Source organism: Rhinopithecus bieti, unplaced genomic scaffold, assembly GCF_001698545.2.
Source record: "Rhinopithecus bieti isolate Rb0 unplaced genomic scaffold, ASM169854v2 scaffold_9981, whole genome shotgun sequence".
NCBI lineage: Eukaryota > Metazoa > Chordata > Mammalia > Primates > Cercopithecidae > Rhinopithecus > Rhinopithecus bieti.
In genome coordinates, this window is record NW_016806838.1 from 1,166,394 (window position 1) to 1,178,521 (window position 12,128).

General features: G+C 41.9%; 1 long non-coding RNA gene across 1 annotated transcript; it reads right to left on the reverse strand.

The window, feature by feature from the left end:
• Positions 1-3,091: 3,091 nt before the first annotated feature.
• LOC108533530 (uncharacterized) lies at positions 3,092-10,858 on the reverse strand. Its single transcript, XR_001886751.1, has 3 exons — positions 10,783-10,858; positions 7,652-7,810; positions 3,092-3,872 (listed from the first exon to the last, which is right to left on the reverse strand). It is a non-coding gene; the product is annotated as an uncharacterized LOC108533530 (long non-coding RNA).
• Positions 10,859-12,128: the final 1,270 nt, after the last annotated feature.

Genomic DNA, 12,128 nt, shown 5'->3' on the forward strand with positions numbered 1-12,128 from the left:
AAAAAAAAAAAAAAATAGCAAAAGATAGAACATAAGAATCTTTCTTTGCCTAGCCCTAGATCCTGAAGATTTGCTTCTGTGTTTTATAAATGTTTTATAATTTTATGTCTTATATTTAAGGCCACTAGCCATTTTGAGTTAGTTTTTGTGTGAGATATGAGATTTAGATCAACGTTCTTTTTTATTGGAGTGGGTGTTATGGGTGCCCAATTGCTCAAGCACTATTTATTGAAAAGGCTATCCTTCCTCCAGGAAATTGCTTCTGCACTTTCATCAAAAATCTGTTAGGCATATTTGTGTGAGTCTATTTATGGGTTCTCTTATTGCGTTCTGCTGATGTATGTGTTTATCATGCCATCAATACCACACAGTCTGGATTACTGTAACTATAATATAAATCTTTAAATCAGGTAGATTGATTCTTTACCACTTATTCCTTTTTATTTTTTTAAGATGGAGTCTCACTCTGTCGCCCAGGCTGGAGTACAGTGGCATAATCTTGGCTCACTTCAGCCTCTGTCTTCAGGGTTCAAATGATTCTCCTGCCTCAGTCTCCCAAGTAGTTAAGATTACAGGCACCTGCCACCACGCCCAGCTAATTTTAAACATTTTTAGTAGAGATGGGGTTTCACTATATGTTGGCCAGCTGGTCTCAAACTCCTGACCTCATGATCTGCCCGCCTCAGCCTCCCAAAGTGCTGGGATTACAGACGTGACCACCGTGCCTGGCCCTTCACCACTTATTCTCATTTTTCAAAATTGTTTTAGCATTCTAGAGGGTTTTTTTTTTTTTTGCCTTTTCATATATATTTTAGAATAATTTTGCTTATATTTACAATGAATATCTTGCTGGGATGTGGTAAGGAATTGAGCTAAACCTGTATATCAATTTGGGGAGAACTGACATCTTTACTCTGTGTTTCTACAATTCATAAACACAGTATGTTTCTCCATTCATTTAGATTGTCTTTAATTTCTTACATTACCATTTTACACTTTTCAACATACAAGTCTTGAACATGTTTTGTTAGGTTTCCACTTAAGAATTTTATCTAGTTTGAGCACTTATAAATAGTATTGTATTTTGCTGTCCATGTGCTGTTTGTTAGTATATAGAAATACAACTGATTTTTACATGCTTATCTTACATTTTGTAATCTTGCTGAAATCATTTATTAGTTCTAGGAGTTTTGCTTATAGATTCCTTAGGATTTTCTATGTAAACAATCATATCATCTACAAATAGGAACAGTTTATTACTTCTTTTCTAATCTACAAGCCCTTAATTTTGTTGTTCTGCCTTATCCTTCAGCATCATATTGAATAAGAGAAGTAAAAGTTGGCATCCTTGCCTGTTTCCAATTGTAGGAGGAAAGTATTCAATCTACCACCTTTAAGTGTAATGGCAGAGGTAGGTTTTTGCAGATCATCTTTATTAAGTTAGGAAAGTTGCCTTTATCCCTATTTTTCTAAGAGTTTTCATGAATGGGTGCTGAATTATGTCAAATGCTTTTTCTGGATAATTGATATGATCCTACGATTTTTTTTCCTTTAGCCTGTTTATATAATGGATTACACTGATTAACTTTCAAATATTGAAACAGCCTTGCATCCCTAGAAGATACAAAAATCAAGGATTATTCATGTAAACTGGTTGTGGTATCTTTGCACCATCCTTTCTCCGACCTCACCACAGTTCCTCATCTGCTGGAAAGGTTACGAATGCTGGCTGTGGTGGACACTAATTCAGGCAAGGACCGCCAGGCCATGGAGCTGGCATGTGTCAGTCATGTGGCCGTCAGTGTTTCAAGCAAGGAAGTGCCATGGATGCATCAGGCCCAGGGGAGAAGTAAGATGTGCCCTCCATGCCAAGCTTGCTACCTGCAGTGCCCAGTGAGGCACCAGCCTTCAGCTGGCCAACAATTCCTACTAGAGAACAATGTGGCTGGTTTATTCTAACTATGCCTATAACCATGCAAAGCGGGAAGGAAGAATGTATCCAGCTATTATTGGAATGTAGTACTCATGCATGGAAACTCTCATGTTTGCTTACTCTGCCTTGCTACACTCTGAGAACTCATTCTGCATTTTTATTTGTGTGAAATACATTCTCTTCAACAAATCACAGACTTTGCCACATTTATCCAGTGCTAAGTCATAAAAATACCCACAGACCTTGAATATTGCTAACAGGTTAGGATAATGTGTCCGTGGGAGATGAAACTTGGAAGCAGTTCGTTCTAGCCCAAATAATATATAACACTTAAGCAACCTGGAAAAAACACAGGCATTATCTGGTGTGCGAAAGATCCTTCTCTGAATCTAGGACCTCTAGAGAAGCCAGAAAACAGAGGCAAATCTCCATTCAGAAGCAGAGACCATGTGTAAATCTAATTCTCCCACATTAGTCATCAATAAAGGAATGTATACATGTCTAAGAGAGTGGAAAAACATTGTTCAGCATTTTAAACTGAAAGGGCTCCATTTTCTATGTTTTTCCCCTAATTAGTGTTTCTTAAACTGTTTTCATTATGTCTAACTCTAAATAGCCTTTTTAGACACGTATTTCCTAATTGTCTCCTTGTCTTCTCCAAGAAATTTGAGTACCATAGATATACTGTATATATTGTTGGGTGAAGTTGAGCTTTGAAGAGCCACAAACCAGTGTAATATCTAATTCCCTCCCCAGTCAATCTTAGCCCCTTAGGAGCAATACTGCCCTGTTGAGAATGCATGTCCTAAATGAATGAGTGTCAAATTCTTCACTAGAGCAGAAGAAAGGAATAGTCTAAAACCACCTCTAAGTTTGCACCCATATCCTGTCCTCAGAATTACAATGACAATAATTCTCCTTTATCTGAGTGCAGCTATTAGTGTGCATTAGTCCAGACTCAAGTAAAAAGGGATTTATTTATATTAAAGAAATGTCAGGAAAGCTGGTGTCAGGAAGCCTTAAAAGGCCTGGCAAGTCATCATCAGGCAGCTATCTTCCCATCTTCAGTCTCTTCTGGGAAGATGAGTTCCCTTCTAAGTATGCTCCAGGTGAAGGCTCTCACCTGTTCCTGCCCAGGGCTGTGCACCTCCTGCACAGGTACAAATGCCTAAGTATCTCGATCACACAATCTTCCAATGTTCTTTTGCTGTTAGACAAGAGTTATATGGAGCCATTTGTTGCAATATTTGATGGCTGGACTCCGATGCCATAGTTAAGTGGACCAGCTTAATTTAAGACATTGTAAAAATCTTGGAATTATGTTTTGGGCTCCAAGTCTAACAGACTTATGATACCTGAGCCATGACATAGGTATCAGGGGTGGCAACTGTTGTATATTAAAGTTGTGCATCTGATGTGACTCACATTAGCAGCTTCCTTGACACATTTCCACTGGAAGTGGGGAGCAGTCACCATGGTGTCAGGTGGCAGAGAAACTGAAGCTTCGTGGTGGCAGCTCGGTGTGCTGGGAACTAGGATTTTCAGGAAAGACAACTGCTGAGTTTGAGGAAGCTGCTAACATTCTCTCCACAAACTGATTTAATGAGGAATCTTGATTCATTAGATAATAAACATAAAACAGGCTCTTTTATCGAGTGTTACCAACTGGGGCTCTGTCGAACTACCCTTTTCCCCTGGTGGGGGCACTCTTAGCAACACCCAAGAGGACAGCATGCCTTTCCTATCTCATTTCAGTTCTCTAAGAGTCAGTGCTGTCAATATTAAATCTCCAATTCCATATTCAATGGGTAGTGCTTCTCCTTCCACCTTCTCAGCCTCAGGGAAGACTATGCATGGAGCTTTACTGGATTGGCCAGGGGTAGACAGTGAGACACAATCTCTCTCATATGCTTCCTTCCTCCTGTTCTCTCTTCTTGTGCTGGAATGGAGATCAGAGAAAGACAAGATGTGTATCTAGTATGTGAATGTCACAGTGAGTTTTCAGACATCACCTTGGTTGGTAGTAACTGCTGACTTGGTTCATTATCTATGAACTCAACCTGGTCAAGTGGTAGCTCCAACAGCCATGCTGACAAAACTCTTCTAAGCATAGGTGGTCTCCTGGAGACTAGGCCACATCTTTCACTTGTCCTCCAGCCAATGGGTTCATCCACTTGCTCTGATGCCCCGAACTCCTTTGGTCTCTGGCAAGACTATTGAACCAAGTCCTAATTACCCTTCCTAACCCCAAATCTGGGGCCCATGACGTGTACAGGATCTGTTTTCCATTCTCTCAGGAACCAGGAACCCTAGAGGGACAGTCTTTGTTGCTGCCTGGTAGCATACCATGCCATCTCTTTCTGCTGCTCTAGTAGCCCAGGTATGGGTTCTCAAGCCTGGTGACTGGATGCCACCATCAGGAAATAAAAAGCACAACTCCTTCTGCAGTTGGATTTACTTTCAAGAGTCTGCATAAAAATGCATGAGTGGTGTTCCATCCTTTGACTTCAAAGAGAGCAGAAGCCCCCTGGGAAGGGGAAGGGAGAATGGTGTAGGGGTCTTATAACACTCCCTTATATAGGCAGTTTTATTCTACTCCTAGTTGCCCTTTGAGAGCTATGGGAAGAAGGGATGGGGAATAATAGAAGCCATGCTTCTCAGCAGACAGTGGTGATGTCTGACCCATTAATGACAAGAAAACAGGACCTCCTTCTCCTTGTTGTCTCCTTTCCAAAGCCTTTGACTCCTTTACCCCCATAATGATGACTTGCAAATATGCCTTTAGGTTGTTGTCATAACAGATCTGGCCACTGCTCCACCTGACCTCAACTCCATTGTTCAAATCCATTTGGCTTGACCTTAGTGACTCAGTCCAAATTTTCAAGAGAGGGACTCCTATTGGCTCTGCTTTGGACAGAGGTTCATGAGAGATTCAACCCGATGTGGACACAAAAGCAGATCACCAGGGAAGAACATGTCTTCCTAAGTCTATTTATTCATCAAAGCTTATGGCTAGGGTGACTGTATCATAATATCAATGAAACTTAGGCATTTTAGAGAGTGGAAGGGACACTCTTCCCCAAGGCCAACAGGCATAAGCTGGGACTTTCTTGAATAAACCAGGATGGATGTATGCCCTATACACAGGAACTTCCAAATAAGGAAGCGTAGCCAGACAAGCACACCAGGTACATTGGTGCCACAGTAAAACACATTTAACCAGCAGCAGAGGGTGAGACCATTGTTTTGTTATCATTACTATTTGTAAACGGGTTTAAATATGACGATTTTCTATAAAAATATGATTCATATAGCTAGAGAAATAGAAAAGATATACAAAGATTAAAAGTATCATTGCCTCCCCCATCTCTCTTCCTATTTTAAAACTACTTTTATTTCTTTAAATTGTCATACTGTAGTACAATATGTAAATACATATTGCATCTTATTGTTGAGCCTTGTACTTATGCATGTTCAAGTTGCTTTATCCTTTTTCTTTATAGACTATATTATTTTAATTACAATATTGGCTGAGTTATGGTGATTTCTCTGGAAGGAAATCCACACCCCCACCTTGTTCTGTGGGAGAAGCTCTAATGCCAGGCATTTCCCCTCTCAGGGTGGCAGCTACCTGAATCTCAGACATAAAGCCTCAGAGTATTTAACTTGGCTTACAAGAGTCTCCTTGCAAATTCAAACTTAATGAGGACAGGAAAATTATTACAGAGGTGTTCTTGATGGCGTTGAGAGTAAGGGCACATCTGCCATTGGTCAGTGACAACAGGGCACACCCCTCTATGTGTCTCTGCCAACCTCAGGCTCCCGGAATTTCCCTGAGGTCTTGTTGGTCAAAAACCCAATAAACAGTCCAGGTTGTTTATTGGAGAGGGGCTCTGCCTCTCACCCACCATTCACCATTGCCCTGGGTGGCCTGGCCACCCTTGCTTTCAGGTTGGGAAAATGGCAAATTCAGGTTTATGCGATGCACTAAGCTGTCACCTGTAAAAAAAACAGAGAGAGAGAGAGAGAGAGAGAGAGAAAGCCTCAAGAAATCAGTTCATCTGGGCATGGAAAGATGAATGCATTTAGATTACAAGGAACATAAATGGATTATAGGTTTTGTTTTGTTTTTAAGATTTCAGAATGTTTTCGTGATGGTTTAAGCCCATACAAATACCATTTTTTAGACCACAGGTTGGCAAAGTATGACCTGTGGACCACATCTGGCCAGCGCCTCTTTTTGTAAATAAAGATTTATTGGAACACAGCCACACTCGCTTGTGTACATACTATCTATAGCTGCTTTTGTGCCACAAGGCAGAGTTGAGTAGTTGCAACAGAAACCATATGTGGTCCACAAAGCCTAAAATATCTGCCATCCAGCCTTTTACAGAAAAATTTGCCAACTCCCGTTTTAGACCAACATTGGCACAATCTCATTTTCCTCATTAATTTAACAGGAGGAAGTTTATATATTAATGCAAAAATAGAACACATGGCCCTTCCTCAAAATGTACCCTCTCTCACATCTTATAAAACATGTCACTGCTTTTCTACACAAGAAGCATTTTTTAGAGTAGTGGTGAAAAACAGAGAGTTTGAGTCCTGACTCCATGCTCTCCAGCTGTGTGACTTTGGGCCAGTCCTTCAATCTCTCGTGCCTCAGTTTTTCTCGTCTGTATACGGGGATTGTGATCATACCTAGTTCACCAGGTTGTAATGAAGATTAAATGAATCGATACACACAGAGAGTCGAGAACAGTCCGTTCCCACAGTGTGGCCTCAATGAGCACTGGCTTCTAATTGTTTGCTTTGTGTGGAGTAGCCATTCCTCTACACTTGACGTTCAGTGAAACACACATGTATCAGAAAAGGGGCAAGAAGGAGAACACAGAAAAAGAGAATAGAAATCCATTTTGCAATTTAGCAAGATCTAAGATCTACCCAGCCCAGTCAGCCTTTGCTTCCTTCTCGGAGCTGTTTCCCAGCTTGCTACACTGATTTTATTTATTTTCCTAAAACCATAAAATTTCTGAACTGGATGCATTAGAACATGGCCTGCAGAATGCCTCCTGGAACATCTGAACTAACAGCTGGAGAGAATGACAATTCTTAGTTGCACTGGAATCTGTTGAATTCACGATTCCCCCAGATCCAGTTATTTCAATTCACTCTCAGGCTTCAGTGGGCTCATTGTTCCTTGGATCAATGAATCACCAGCTTGGGCTCAGCATCCCGCCCTTTTCAAAGTGCTTAATAAATTAGTGGCTGTCCACCTGTACTTATCCATGCACTGCGAAGTCAGACACACAAGGTTAAAAAAAAGGCTGATCTGGGTTTGAAAGCAGGAAGGCTAATCAGGCCTTTGCTCAAAGCAGGTCAGAATAATTTGCCCCAAGCACCCAGCACTACGTTGTCCCTTGACAGGGCTGCTGAATCAATTAGCCTAATTAAATGAGGTGGAAAATTACTCCGGTAAATAAGTTGCCATGAAAGGTAAGTCTTAATTTGGCCTAAGGGAAAGCAAACAGCTCTCCCGTGTCTTGCCAAAGTCTATGAATGGGGAATAATTGGCAATTTATGTGTATGTGTTCTTAAGGCCGTGGGACAAATATGTTTTTGTTGACAAGCAGCTGAAGCTTTCCCTGGTATAAAGACAGGGTTTCTAATTAAGGGATAGTATAATTGTGTGTGTTGGCAGAAATGTCACATACGTACCGTGGCTGCAAACATCGGGGGCCTGCGACCCAGCTCATCGCAGGGGGTTCGGATCAAGATGGACCTCTGGGGCAGCACCTCACATCAGGCCAGTCATTACTTCCTCCTCGGAGATGTTTCCCCAACTCGCTACACTGATGAGGACTCCATCACAAGCCACTGGGAAAGACAGGCTATGAAGTTTGAACATGTATGAAAAGGTACCTTCATCTCATAGAATCCACTGCAGACCTTAAGAATGATGTTGGAGAAGTCTACGTTTTTTAGTGTAGGAAAGTGATTGAAATTACGTGACATGAAAATATATATATATAATGGTTTATGTCAGCGTGGAGAGTGGAAAGTACGCATCTCCCTCTTCTGCAACCCAGGATCCAACCTCTGGGGCCAGCCTGCCCCAGCTCCATCCTGCAGGGGGTAATGTGAGATCCTTCATTACTGAGGCTCTAGGTTCCTGGGATATCTCAGAAAGGTGCATCTCCAAACACAGCAAAGTTCCCTCCCTGTCATGTTGACTGCCTCATGCAGGGTAATTTTGATAAGTTTTTTCACACACACACACACACACACACACACACACACACACACACACACGTCTGCCTTGTATGTATTTCTCAGAAATCTCTTTCTCAAAAGGGATGCAGGCTCAAAAGAAAGTAGGCTGTGGGGAGAAAGAAAATCCCTGCCGTTCTGGGTAACCAAAAAATTAAATTATTAAAACAATCACAGCATGTGAACTTCTCCCAAAACCCTATTCCAAGCTTCCCAGTCAGACCTAGAGCAGCATTATTCAGAGCCCAAGGGGCAGTGCGGACAAGCAAGGCCAACGTGGTGTTCTCAGCCAATTTGGCTTCCTCAGGGTTTTCCTGGCCCCTCCTGTATGGTGCAGCCCTTAAGCCCCTACGGTTTGCTCACTTGTCTGTGAGCCCAGCTCAGTTCCATGCAGGGCTTCTGGAATCCTGGCCTATGTCTTGCAGTCTCCTTTGATCTAGCTGGGGAAGTGAATGATTTGTTAATGACCTAGCATGGGGCGGAATCCAGAGATCCAAAAGATCCTTGAGAAGAGTGTCCTTGAGGTGATGGGGGGAGGCTCAAGAAGAATCATCTTTTAATTGACTGAGGACCATGGCCATGTGCCCTGAAGCCACCAGAAAAATTAGTGCCAGCCCCTCTGTATCATGACAGGGCTCTGTGTTTGAGATGGCAAGTTTACGAGGTAGCATAGCATGGGGTTAAGAGTAAGATCGTCTTTCACTCGCTCTTTCACTACCCAGAGGAAGGAGGGAGGATACGGGAAAGAAGGAGGAAGGAATCAGGCAAGGAGTGCTAATAGTAATCCCATCATCACCATGTGCTGTGCTCTTCACAGACAGTATCTCATTTAAACCTCCTACAAACCTATGAGATTTATCATTCAAAACATGGCATTTTAAAATATGTCCTCTTGATTAAATAAAGCTCAGAAGTCATATAATTAAATGTTCCATTTGATCTGTAGCCCTCAGCCCATCCCTGAACTTCACCTTACCTCTGACATCCCCACCCCATCTGGAGCTTTATTCCATCTCAAACCCTCTCCATCCCTAATATGAGGCTCAGGGATGGGGTAGGAGTCAGGAATGTGTTAAGGTGTCTTCCTCAGAAGTTATTGGGGAATATTTTAGAGCTGATATTTTTAAAATTGATTTTAATTTTAATTTTATGTATTATTTTATTTATTTAATAAATTGTATTTATCTATTAGATCTCCTTAAAAACAAAATTAATCAATGAATCTTGTAACAAATTAAATAATAAAACGATAAACGAAGAGTAAGTTAATAATTCCTCTCACAAATTCTGCTTCACGTGATAATTAATGCTAATAACCCAGTTATCCCTTCTTGCTCTTTCAAATATATACAAGCATCACAGATATAAATCTAGATATTAAAGCTGACATTTTAATGGTTTTCTTTGAGTATCATAAAATTTACTGTGAATACCAAAAATCTCTACCAAAATGCCAAGTCAAATTGTCACATTACCACTATTTTTCCCATTTTAAAGATGAAGGAACTGAGCTCTAGAGAAATTAAATTACTGGGTTACATTCACACAGCTAGAACCATGCTGGCTGGCTGGCTTGTGTGCCTGTCTTTCTACCACACAGCACTGCCTTACATTTCATACAGGACTTGGAGTTGAGCTGCACAGCCTAGAAGTCATCTCCTTACTCATCTTCCTACGCCACTCTCAGGCCAGGGCTTGATGTTTGAGTGTCCAGGATCATGAATCTGCCTGGACCAGTTCCTTCATACCTCATGCCTTAATTTTCCTGTTAATATCCCAGGAGCTTACTGTGTGGGATTGGTCTGAAGAATGGATGGAAAAAAAATAGTTCTTGTTAAACAAAATATGAAGTCAGAACAAATGCTTCGAGAAAAGCTTTCTTTTCTGACAGGTGCCATTTTTCTTAAACCCACATAGATTTAAAATGGGCCAGATGTTGCATTTTTCAGCATTACACAAGGATCAGGTAAATGGATCCATGGGACCAGTTCCTACTCTCCATTTCCTTTTAAGGTACTTAAATAATATGGGCACAGTCAGTTGTTCAGGGAAAGAGACAAGCTCTTGAGTTTGAGGTAATGAGAAGATCCATTGAGAAGAGTCTTGGAGAAGGGCCTGCACTGGACTTTGAAGGTACCCTCAGGCTGCACAATCTTCTCTGGGACTTGTGAGATTCTGAGATTCCTGCCAAAGGTCTATTTTTTTCCATTACTCTTTATTGATGAGGTTTTCATTTGAAACCTGAATGCACAAACCAAGAGTTCCTTCTGTCTAAACTCAAGAGGAGAGTCACATGAGCCAGAACTGACTCTCTGCATTCAACTTTTAGAAATGGCAGGGCGGGGAGTGGCAAGGATTTTGTTTTAGTCTGTTAAGGGACAACAAGCTTCCAAGGTTGCATTTGAGGAACACACAAGAGGCTGAAAAGAACCAGTAGGCAGCTCCTTGTCCTAGCCCTGAGGTTACTCATGGATCAAATGATTCTAGTGTGTTCTCTGCCCCCTTCAAGTCTGACAAGCATTGACTGTCCCTTATTTCTTAACATCTGTTAAGATTTTTTTTCAATTTGAAACACATACCTTAATTTGCAAACAAATGAGTTTTCTTAGAAGAAATAATACTTGCCACCTATTAAAGAGGCTTATTGCATTCCACGCTGAAACAAGTCACAGGAACCAGGGGTTTAGATGGAGATGGGTAGAAATGAGCTGGCTGACGTCCCCTCTCTGGACTTAGCATTTCCAGATCCACTGTGGCCTGATTGTGACATAGCCTTGTGGGCCTTGGCCACCTTGGACCCAGGCACACATCTGCCAAGGTGAAGTAACAAACACTTATCCTGTCTGGTGATCAGCAGGACAGAGACAGGCACCCAACAAAGTTATTTTTGGCTGGGTAGGCTGCCTCACGCGTGTAATCTCAGCACTTTGGGAGGCCCAGGCAGGTGGATCACTTGAGCTCAGGGGTTAGAGGCCAGCCTGGGCAACATAATGAAACCCCGTCTCTACAAGAATGAGCTGGGTACAGTGGCCTGTGCCTGTAGTCCCAGCTACTCAGGAAATTGAGGTGGGAAGAATCTCTTGAGCCCAGGAGGTCGAGGCTGCAGTGAGCCGTGATTGCACCACTGCTCTCCAGCCTGGGCCACATGGTGAGACCCGGTCTCAAAAACAAAGAAACAATTTTTAAGCCAGAAACCTACTCCATTCTTAAGTAAAGACAACAAGGATTCAATAGCCCTATGTACACCTTCACCACACAGCAGAGTACATTGAGCCCCTCCAAAATTTGACATCCAAAGGGGATACAACCTGCCCAGCAGCCCCTCCGCAAGGCTGAGGGGACTGTCCTCCTCTCATTCCAGGAACCCAAAGCAGGCCCCAAGAAATGAGGGCTTTTTCAAAATAGCATCCTGGGGTCCCTTTTCACCTCTGTGTCTCTGCAAAATCTACAAGGCTCTGTGGAGTTGGGTTGGAGCCAAGATAGGATTAACTGGAATTTTGAAGTTTTCAGAATAAGAAGTTTCCTACTATTAGCAACTTCACACCCACAGCTAAGGCTCAACCCCCCTTCCCCTTTCTTAGCCAAAAAGGATATATATATATAATAATTCTGCTTTGTGAGATAAAGTGGTGTGTGTGTGTGTGTGTGTGTGTGTGTGTGTGTAGGCATGCATGTGCACAGTGGTCCATGTGAGTGCACACACACCTACACACAAGCACTGCACAGCCATATCCCTACCTTCACCACACTGCAGAGATGGACATGTCCCACTCCCCAGATACATATATATACACACACACACACATATATATACACACACACACATATATATAGTAGATATTTATGTATATATAGACAGTAGATGCTTATATAAGTGTTTTCAGTACGTGTGTGTTTGTGTATGTGTAAACACAGATATTTATCC